Source organism: Coptis chinensis, chromosome 4 (genome assembly GCF_015680905.1).
Source record: "Coptis chinensis isolate HL-2020 chromosome 4, ASM1568090v1, whole genome shotgun sequence".
Lineage (NCBI taxonomy): Eukaryota > Viridiplantae > Streptophyta > Magnoliopsida > Ranunculales > Ranunculaceae > Coptis > Coptis chinensis.
This window is the reverse complement of record NC_141459.1, coordinates 93,364,117-93,374,952: the sequence shown is the minus strand read 5'-3', so window position 1 is coordinate 93,374,952 and position 10,836 is coordinate 93,364,117.

Here is a 10,836-nt window from a genome sequence, read left to right as displayed (position 1 = left end):
ACCATTTTATATGTCACACAATACATTTAAAACATTTTAGCACTAACTCATTTCATTTCCTTTTTCAATACTCATTTCATTTGCTTCTAACATTAGTTTTTTTTTTATTTTTTATTTCTTCTAATAAGGTTTTACGGATTACGAGCGAAATGAGAATCGGTAAGCCACTCAATTACCACTTTCATTAGAGAAATAAAAATGCTGTTTGCATAGCCATGTTCATTATTTGATTATTTAAGAGACCATAAGAATGTTGACATTATAATGTTGAGTATGTTGACATTATAATGTTGAGTATTCGTATTTTTATTTTTATCGAAAAAAAAATAAGATGATAGAAAAAATGACGGATTGTTAAATGTACTTCACTAGATCCACAGTTCTGAATTTCCATTTAGCATATAGCAACTGAATACCTGTAAGTCGATTTATCCTGTCTTTTTAGATCTTGTATACATTAACTTCCGACTATAAGTATACAACCCTTATAAAAGAATCACGATATTATTGAATCTGTTTTTCCCAAAGGACTGTAACCCTAACCCATAGACTTGCTATTCTCGCCAAAAAGTCCAACCATAACCATAAAATACTCAACCTGTAGTTTTTATACATGTAACAAGTAGTATATTTACCTAGGCGTACAGTTTTGGTGACATTATTATCATAGTATATGAGAATATCAGGTGCAATATGAAGAATCATTTTCATGCATTCACTACTTTTTGGCTTTCATACTCACCTATGTTTTAGACTTTTAGGGTGTTGATCACAAAATAAAAGGTTTCTCGAATAATTTTTTTTATTTGGAAAAGTCAATTGAAGGTGTTCCTACTGTATTTCAATTGGGTTTCTTTGAGGTTTCCAGTAAAAGAGATCGAGTGGTGATCTTAGTTAACTGTGTCAGTCTGTTCATGCTTTTGATGTATGTTGCTAAAAGGTCAGTGAACTCATGCACCATGTTTTTATCTTTGTGCATTGTTCGAAAGTGCTTTTTTTTCTCGTGAATAGTTTCACCTATTGAGGAGAATTTTTGTGGTGGATTATTCAATTCTAAGTCATTTACCACCAATCTGTCACAAATTCACAACCCCTTAAGGAACTAGTGTCTTTGGAGGATCTCATAGTTCCCACATGGGGAATCTTATTCCTCTTCTATGTAAAGTAAGAAAATGTGATCCATGGTCCATTTGTCATGTCTTGTCACGGACTCTGGACTTTATGAGTGGTAAAATGAGTGTGCGCTTAAAAGTCACCGTGAGACATTTAGTCGGGAGGCACTTTATATTAGGTAATTTTTCTTTGTACATGTTTATGTAGGATCGGATAAAGAAATATGTCATGCCCAGTAGCCAACTAGCGTAATGGATGGTACCAACTTAGGATATTGATTAACCTTCGGTTTAATATTCTTTCTTCTTGTTCTTCTTCGGGATTGTTTTTAGTTTACTCTCAAGTCTCAACTATAATCAATTGGTTTAGGTTTTGTGACTTTTGTCAGATAAATATTTGGTGAGCCCAGCTGTGTCTTACGCACCCTGTGCACAAAGTAGAAATGGTGTTTGGCTGTACTGTATTGGTTTTACCAGGCTAATCTAGCACTTACACTCATTTTGCGCGAATTGTTCTCAAAAGCTAGGTTTGCGTATGGACAATTATTTTCTAAACAAAATCTCCTTATTCTAGAATAGTGCTCTTTATCATTGCAAATCATCCCTAGAAAACGTTGGAGTCTTCTTGATTCGCTTTATGTTGGATGGGTATTACATATTCATGATGGTCAACAATCAGGAACACTTCTTTAAACGGCAAATTTGAGGATGTTATGGTATAGATAAAGTTAACTATAAAATTAAAAAATTCATCGACGGATATGAGTTCTACTTCTAGGTTTTAGCCGTTAACTTGTGAATAATTAGTTTCCCTTCTCGTTTTTAATTGTATAGTTCTTGGCTTCTTGCATTGATACTTGTATAGTTGTATGTCATTGATGAACTTCTGAATACAATTATGCCACATGAGCTACCCTAACGACTCTGGCCATAACTTCTCGTTTGTTTGTGTATCGTTATCTTGTACCTAATTGTTAGTTTAGGTGGGATTTCATAATCGGATAATCCGGTTTGTCGATGGGAATAGTAGGGCCTTGATAAATTGTTGAAGTGAATTGACATTGAAACTACTTTTTTTTAAAGTAAATAGATGAACTTTTGACAAAAACAAGAGTGAAGGCTAGTGAAATTGGGATTCTAGTAGTGAATAGCAGCCTATTTAAAGTAGGGGATGTAGACTTTGCCAAGAATCTCCTAAAAGTAGGTTCCCTTTGAATTTTTCTTTTTGTTTAAGAATTCCTCTTAATCATTGAAGCCATCATCATGCATGCATGCATGAGAGGGATATTGTAGTCACAATTGTGCTTCCATGCTTGGTCTTGGAGGCTTACCGGCTATATGAAATTATGGAACAAATAAGTATAGTGAATGCCTCATATTTTTAACTCCTATTTATTTTGTAGCAATGCCTCGAACAAAGAATGTGAATGTGAAGAATGTAGCAAAAAGTGTTTTCACGGGTGCTAAGAAGTTGTTAGGTGGGGGGAGTAGTAGTTAATTGAGGGGCACGAGAAAAAGAGAGAAAGGGCAACAACTACCTCGGCATCGGTCCGTAGAGGGATCGAAAGCGGATGATCCCAGTAATGTAGTAAGTGGTGTAGAGTTAGGAAATCAAAAGAGAAGAAAGCAAACAGTTATGAGTGATGTAGATTTAGATGTAGATGTAGATTTAGATTTAGATTTAGATTTAGATGAAGATGAAGATGTAGATGATGTAAATATGGATCGTGGGAAGAGTGTAGTTGTAGGTGATGATGAAGATGATGATAGTGAAGAAGATGACGAAGAGGGTGTTGATGGCGGAGGATGAGGAGGACGTGGAGGATGAGGAGGACGGAGGATGAGGAGGAGGAGGATGATGATGGCGAGGAAGTCCCCCGGAAGTCCACATGCACACTGTACCTCCAGTGAATATTGTGAGAAAGTCCAACAATGACTTGGTTTCGGAGAGGTGTTTATGGAGGTGGCCCTCGTGTGTCACATCTGTTATATGACTATCACGGTGCCGTGGCTTGGCTGCGATATTTGGGAGGGGCAGGTAATATTATTATATATTGTCTATTAGTATTTAAATTTTGTATTACTGAAACCTTGTGCATACATTAATACTAAGTTTTTGTTGTTTTAGGCGGAGCCGAAGGGTGTTGAAGTGTCATGGGTTTTGAACAAGTTGGTACAATGGGATATCGTCGGAGGAGAGTGTTGACCGTTTCTAATTTTCATGTGGAGCTTCAAAGGACCGGCTTATGTGCTCGGGTCTTAGGTGTATATAAGCATCGAGGATCTGTGTTGGTCTCTGCGTTTGTGGAGAGGTGGCATCGAGAGACCAACATGTTTCATATGCCGTGGGGTGAGATGACAATCACGTTGGACGATGTTTCCCAACTCTTAGGAGTTCGATCGAGGAGGCAAAAGCGGTGGTAGGGACACGATTTGACTCGAAGCGGAATAAAAAGACTCCTCCACCAAAGGTCTTGGCATACCCATGGACAAGATAGATCACGGAGATGAAATCAATAAGTTCACTTCAAAGTTAGGATGGATTTCTTGATGAAGCGATTTCTTTGGGAAGGTGACGGATGAAGATTTACGGGATGAAAATGGGGTTGTTGTGAAGAAGCGTCAACCCAAAAAAAGTTCGCGATTTCTTTGTGAGAGCTTATTTGTTGTTTTTCTTTGGATGTCTTGCCTTCACCGACACGTCCCAGGCTGCAGTTCCGTTTGTTATCTGAGACTGCTTATGAAATTTGCGAGATCGGAGACTACTGGCGTAAAGTGCGACCTTTACCGGCTTACTTGTCTGGGGTCTTGGGACTGCCACAAGTGCCAAGGTGAAGGGTGTTTCGGGCTATTTCACTCTCCTACGAGGTATTAGTTTTTGTTTTTTTCTTTTCAATGTCAATTTTATATATCTATTACAATATTAGCGGGTGTCTATATTAATCTAGGCATGGATTTATGAGTACTTCCGGTGTTGAGGCCATTCCCAAACGATGACTATCGGTTGAGCATGTCGCGTACTCATAAATACTCGAGTTACTCGGTCTTTTTATGCTAGCACAAGTGCATTGAAGCATACCCGGCGATGATTGATAATATGACTTGTACCGATGTAAGCATTTTTGTATATAAATAGTTTTATTTATTAATTGATATTATTAGTATGTGGTTAATGATTAATTTCCTCGATCATATGCTATTTGATAGGTTGAATGGTATCCCTATCTTTGAAGTCCGAGCTATCGGCCGGTGGATGAAATAGCATTTTCGAGGGATTTATATGCTTTCTTGATAATGTCGAAGCGGTACAATGTTTGAGGGTTGTCGCGTCGGTTAGGTCATATGCGGTTTGTACCTTGAGATCCCCAAGACCAAAGACCTCGACGCGAAACTACTTCCGACGCAGATGCGATGTGAAATTTAATGTTGTGTCTTCCTATTGGAGTAAATGGCAGAATCACTTGATACAACTTGAACATCGAGGACCCATTCCGTCTTATCCATGGGAGTGTGTTAGTAGATACATGAGTTGGTATGAAAACAATAGTCATATTCGAATGATAAACCCGATCATCTTAATCTCTACTCCCTACGAGTCTTCCATATCATAATCGGTGAGTTAATACTTTACAAGCGTTAGTTTTTGTTTTATTTTGTTTTGTTTTGTTTTGGTATTTTATAAATGTAAATGTATATACTAATGTAGTTTTTCGTTTTAATTTTGACAGCAAGCACCCGTCGTTGATGAAATTTTCGTTTGCTCAATCAAGGCACGCAATTGGGTGGGACTGCGATTCAGACGATGCGGAACGAGTTCATGGAGGCATACAATTTGACCCGGTGCAAGTTCATTGGCCGGACGATATCGTTAAGGAGCATTGGATTTAGCAATGTTGAGTTTGGTTAGTTTAGGGTTTAGTGTGTTGAGCATTGGCACTCTTGTTGAAATCTTGAGTCGGGGTGGAAATGTGTTATAGAGCTTGAGAGATTGAGTGTCTTTCTTGAGTCGGAAATGTGTTATAGAGTCTAGGGTTTATTGTGTTGTTGTTATGTTTACTTATGCTTTTGTAACAAAGATGCTTATAGAGAAAAATCAAGTGATAACATTTTATTGTTCTTTGAAACTTCGAGAGATTTTTGTGGGATATGTGGAATACTTGTTGAATCTAAGTTTGTAATCTAAGTTTCATATTCGACTTGCGGGTTTTGTTAGTCCGTTCTGAGAGATTTCTCAGATTTTTAAAGGGTACAATTCATTATGGAATTCAACCGCAAAAGAGAATCGAGGAAATCACCGCTTTTTCTTTGATCTGATTTGGGCTGGTTGTGTCTTTGATAGAAGATCTACTGGAGGCTGTTTATTCTTTGGTACATCACCAATTGGATGGGGTTCAAGGAAACAAAACACAGTGTCTAGATCCTCAACCAGAGGAGAATCTGAGAACACTTGCTACAACTGCTGTAGAAATATTTTGGTTGTGTACATTGTTAAAAGACCTTCATATATTTCTGCCAAAGCCACCAGTTATGTGGTGTGATAACTTAAGTGCAATTGCGTCCAGTATTCCATGCAAGGACTAAACACATTGAGGTGGACTTCCATTACATTAGAGAACTTGTAACCAACAAAGTTCTGGAACTCAAGTATGTTTGTCTGAGGAGGATGGGCGCGGACATTTTACCAAAGGGTTATCTACTTCAAGACTTCAGTTTCTTCAAAACAAGCTATCAATTGTGCCATTAATAGCTTGAGGGGGTATATTGATATATGTACACCTGTACATGTACAGTCAGCAAAGTTTGTTATTAGTTTGTTAAGTTTGTTAGTAGTTAGAACAACTTAAGATTCCCTGTAACTATTTTCTGTTTCTCTGTAAATGTTGTCTGTAAATACAAGTGAAATCAATTAATGAAAATAAGAAAATTCTTGATCCTCAATTCTCATTCATTACAGGTAGGGTGGGCCTGCATAGATAGACAACAACATATAAACTAAACTTGGGAAAAAATGACTTGCTGTTTTTTTGGTGTGGCCACACCGTTTGGAAGAATCCCAAACGGTGTGGCCACACCGTCAAAAAAAACAGCAAGTCATTTTTTTTCCCAAGTTTTAGTTTCAAACGACATGGCCACACCGTTTGAGACTAAGTCCAAACGGTGTGGCCACACCGTCCAAATGCCAAAAAAACAGAGAATTTTCGCAAATTTCGCAAATTTGAACTCATTCAAAGGAAAGTTGGTGACTCAATTAAACTACCATCCATACTGAATAAAATATTTTGCTTACAGATTGTGAACCTTCTACTGAGCTTTGTATCTGTTGACGTCAATGCTATTAATCATCAGAATGAAACCATGATGGATTTGGCGGATAAACTCCAATATGGAGATTAAGGAAACGGTTGAAATTTGGTCGCGAAGCATGCTAGGTATGAGGCAATGGAACTGAAAAGAACTGTTAGTGATATAAAGCATGAGGTGCATTCACAGCTTATACATAATGCAAAGACCCACAAAAGAAATGCGGTATTGCCAAAAGAGCTCACGGAAACTGCATAGAGAAGGCATTTCAAAACACAACAAATTCTATAAGCTGTTGTGGCGGCTCTTTTTGCCTCTATAGCATTCATGGCTATATTCAATCTACCGGTCGATACTTGCACCTTGGACACGATCTTTGGGAAAGCCAACATTGCCGACAATGTTGGGTTTCAAGTGTTTTGCTTTTAAATGCTACATCTGTTCATATCTCTAGTGTTGTTGTTGTGGTCCGGATAACCTTGGTTGCACGGGATATTAGTGCATGAACAGGTTGTTCTGATAGTAAACAAGCTAATGTGGGCAGCATGCCTTAGCACCTGTGGTGCTTTTGCACTATATTAGGATTCACGAAGTTGAGGAATGGCGAGGAGATATTATTAGCTTCTTCCATTAAGAACAAAAATAGACAGACTGTACTTATGAAGGAGATGAGCTCTGAAAGACCACTCATATTCACCTTAGAACCCTTTATCCAACCGGAACTACACCGTAAAGGCCCTCTAATCTGATCTGGATCAACTTCGGCAAACTTGGATTGGACAACAACCTTGAACAAAATTACCTTAGCATCTTGTACAATGCGTGTTCGGATACAATATGTCAAATTTGGAATATAAAAGTATATACCATCAGTTGCAAAACTCGAAGCATTCTTAGAAGCTGTTTCATTTCTAGAATTAAATAAATTTTCCAAACAAATACAATACAGACCATATAAAGATTACACCAATGATCATTTTGCCGTTTTTGAGTGTTTGATAAGCCAATCAATGACACTGTCTATGTTGATCGAATCCTTGCATGAGATCATGTAGCAGCAGACTTCTCTATCTTTGATGGACTCCAGACCCCTTGTATGACTTGCTGTTTTTTTGGCATTTGGACGGTGTGGCCACACCGTTTACCGTTTTAGACTAAGTCCAAACGGTGTGGTCACACCGTCCAAATGCCAAAAAAAACAGCAAGTCATATTTTTCCAAGTACTAGTTTCAAACGACATGGCCACACCGTTTGAGACTACGTCCAAACGGTGTGGCAACACCGTCCAAATGCCAAAAAAACAGAGAATTTTTTTTGCCAAGTTCAAATCTCAAACTACATGGCCACACCGTTTGGACTTAGTCTTAAGCGGTGTGGCCATGTCGTTGAGACTAATTAACGACATGGCCACACCGTTTGAGACTAAGTACAAAGCGGTGTGGCCACACCCTCAAATGCCAAAAAACAGCAAGTCATATTTTTTCCAAGTTTTAGTTTCAAAGCGACATGGCCACACCGTTTAAGACTAAGTCCAAAGCGGTGTGGCTACACAAATCAAATGCCAAAAAAACAGAGAATTTTTTTTGCCAAAAGTCATTTTTTCCAAAATCAAACAAACATACATACATCCATACAATTAATTCGACAAAAAAATACCATCAAATTTAAGAAAATTGTATCAAAAACAAAATTACAATTCCAACCACATGAACATTAATTACATAGACTTATTCCTAGTCAACATCTATTATTGGTATTTCGGCCCCATCATTAGTGTGCTCGTCTTCCAATACTAAATTGGGAATGTTCAATGCCGTAAATTGCGCTTGTCTTGCTTGTAATGCAGTATCCCAACTATCTGCAATTAAGTGTCGAGCTCTACGCCATCTTCGTGATCGGTTTTGGAACCGGACAATCATCAACAAGTTCAACATGGACAAAATGACATCCCACATGCGTAAAGCGGTACCCAACACTTTCTTTACTCTCGAGGATTTGCTTGGGTTCTCGATTGGCAAAATAAGATGGCGATTACATACTTCCTAAATGTACGAGGGCGACATTAAATCTCGAAGCAAATAGATATCCGACCAAAGGGCATGCTCATCCACTTACGAGGGGTGCCCAACCGCATTCATGGGAAATTGTAGGTTTCCACGTACCTAATCTCACCTGTGAGTGTACAATGTATGCGATTATAGGGGAGGTTGTCATTAAGTTCTTGTAACAACTCATTTTCATCCACGACCACTCTTCGACTTCTTCCTAATGCAATGCACATTGCTCTATACCCAAGAATTGCCATCACCCACGTGGTCATCCACTTTAACAATATATTTGTGCGGTTCTTTTGGAATGTCCAAACTGTAATGTCTCGGCTCCCTCGGGATGCCAATGTCTAACTTTTGAGGTGAATTTTTAGAAGAGTTATTCCGTGGTGTGGTTGTTTTAGGTGGTAAAGGTGATTTTTGAGAAGAGTTATTCCGTGTGGTGGTGTGGTTGTTTTTGTGGTAAAGGTGATTTTTGAGAAGAGTTATTCCGTGGTGTGGTTTTTTGTGTGGCAAAGGTGGTTTGTGGGAGAAGACTTCACCGGTGGGTTTGGAGTAGCTTGGATTTTATGAGAAGGCTTGGAATTTGGCGTACATTCGATTGTTGCGATGAGACCCACTCTTCATGCTCGCGTTGGGAATGTTCAAAACCGGATGAATCTCGTTTTGAAGAGTTCTCATCCTCGGTTGGAAGCTTTCTCTTGCGGCTACCCTTAGGCCGACCTTTGGTTTTAGCCTCCTCATGAGGTGGTTCTAGCCATGTAGTTTACGCACGGCAATCTCCATCAGTTTTCTAACCATAACCCCGCGCTCTTCTTGAAGCCATTTCATACCTTTTCATAAACATATCCATGAAGGTCAATCGGGACCAACACCCGCGACACACTTGGAAAAGCGCATTGAGTTTTCCAAAAGGGATCGATAGCACTCAAAGATATGGAGCGTTCTTTTTTTTGAAGTTCAATGATTTCGTGAGCACATGACAATCCATGGTAGTGCGCCAAATAACACCCACAAATGAACTTCGAGTCTTTAGCGGCCCACGGCTTACACGGGTATCTAGTTCTTCATAAAGCAAGTCAAACATTTTCTTGAGACCGGGTTTTGAGTTCGCGAAATAAAGGAATCCGGTGGTGGTCTTTGGGTTACAATCGGACTCTTCTCGAGCGTACCTCTAATCTCGGGCATTTGGATCTCTAAAATCGGGTGGATCAAGTAAAACATACTTAGAAAATCATAATCCGTTTTGTGTTTCCTAGAACCGCGTTTCACGAGCATGAGACCGCCCGACTCTATTGGTCGTTGTACTCCCAAAGTGAATGTGTTGATCGTCCAACAACATACGAATCGATCCTTGTAAAGGCAACCAAGTCTCGCGGATAACTAACAAAATTGGAGTACTCAACCCTATAGTGTTTTTCCAAAGCGGCAATTTACGGTTGAAGATATCCTCGGTCCTCGATTTCACTACAATGCGTTCCACGAGAACTGGCCTTTATCTACTAGTTACGTGGTGGAAAAAAACTCATTGCATTTACGAAGGGCCACATAGAGATATGCCATCTGAGAGATGCTTGTCTTGGCGTCGAGGAAACACAATATCAAGAAGGCACCCATCAAGGCCAAGTCCCCTGTCGGACCACGATCCACGGATGGCCTTTCTTCACCCAAACAAACCGTTAAACCGGCGTATGAAAGCCCACTCATAGTCTATCATTGTTTTGATTGGAGCAACACTTGATGACCGTGAAAGACTTCCGGTTGAACTTGTTGAAGTCACCCCACAAAGCGTACAAAAGGCCACCGATACTTATTGGTTTTGTAGGTCGTGGCGTCTATGATGAAAACTTTTGGAAAAGTCCGAGCCATTTTAACACCGTGCGGATGGGCCCATAACAATCCGTTATCTCATCCGTATTCATATCCTCTCTCACCTCCTCGAAATAATGGTTTTACGCTAACAACTCACGCAATCTCTGCATTTCGCGGCGACCGTTCATATCCAATGTCCTCACCTTGTGCCCGGCATTGTAGACTTGAAATATGCTAGATAGGTTATCGGGAAACCTATGTCGATGGACTTCAAAACTTCTTTAGGTTTAACTCCATTTTGAGTCATCTCGACAAGAACTTCGAATTAATGGAGCGGTCGGTCGAGTAGCAAATGCATGTCCTTCAAGGGTGTTAAGCTAATGGATGGTTGTGAACACCATTAAGAACGACAATTTTTCAACTATCGGCGATCGCGGCGTTGGAAAATACATCTTAACTTAAATGGACATCCACGTTTCATGGTTCCGTATTTCTCTTATTAACTTTTCTGCTTTTTTTGTGTGAGCGATGCGCCCGAACTCTCGCATTCTAAATCCGGCCTT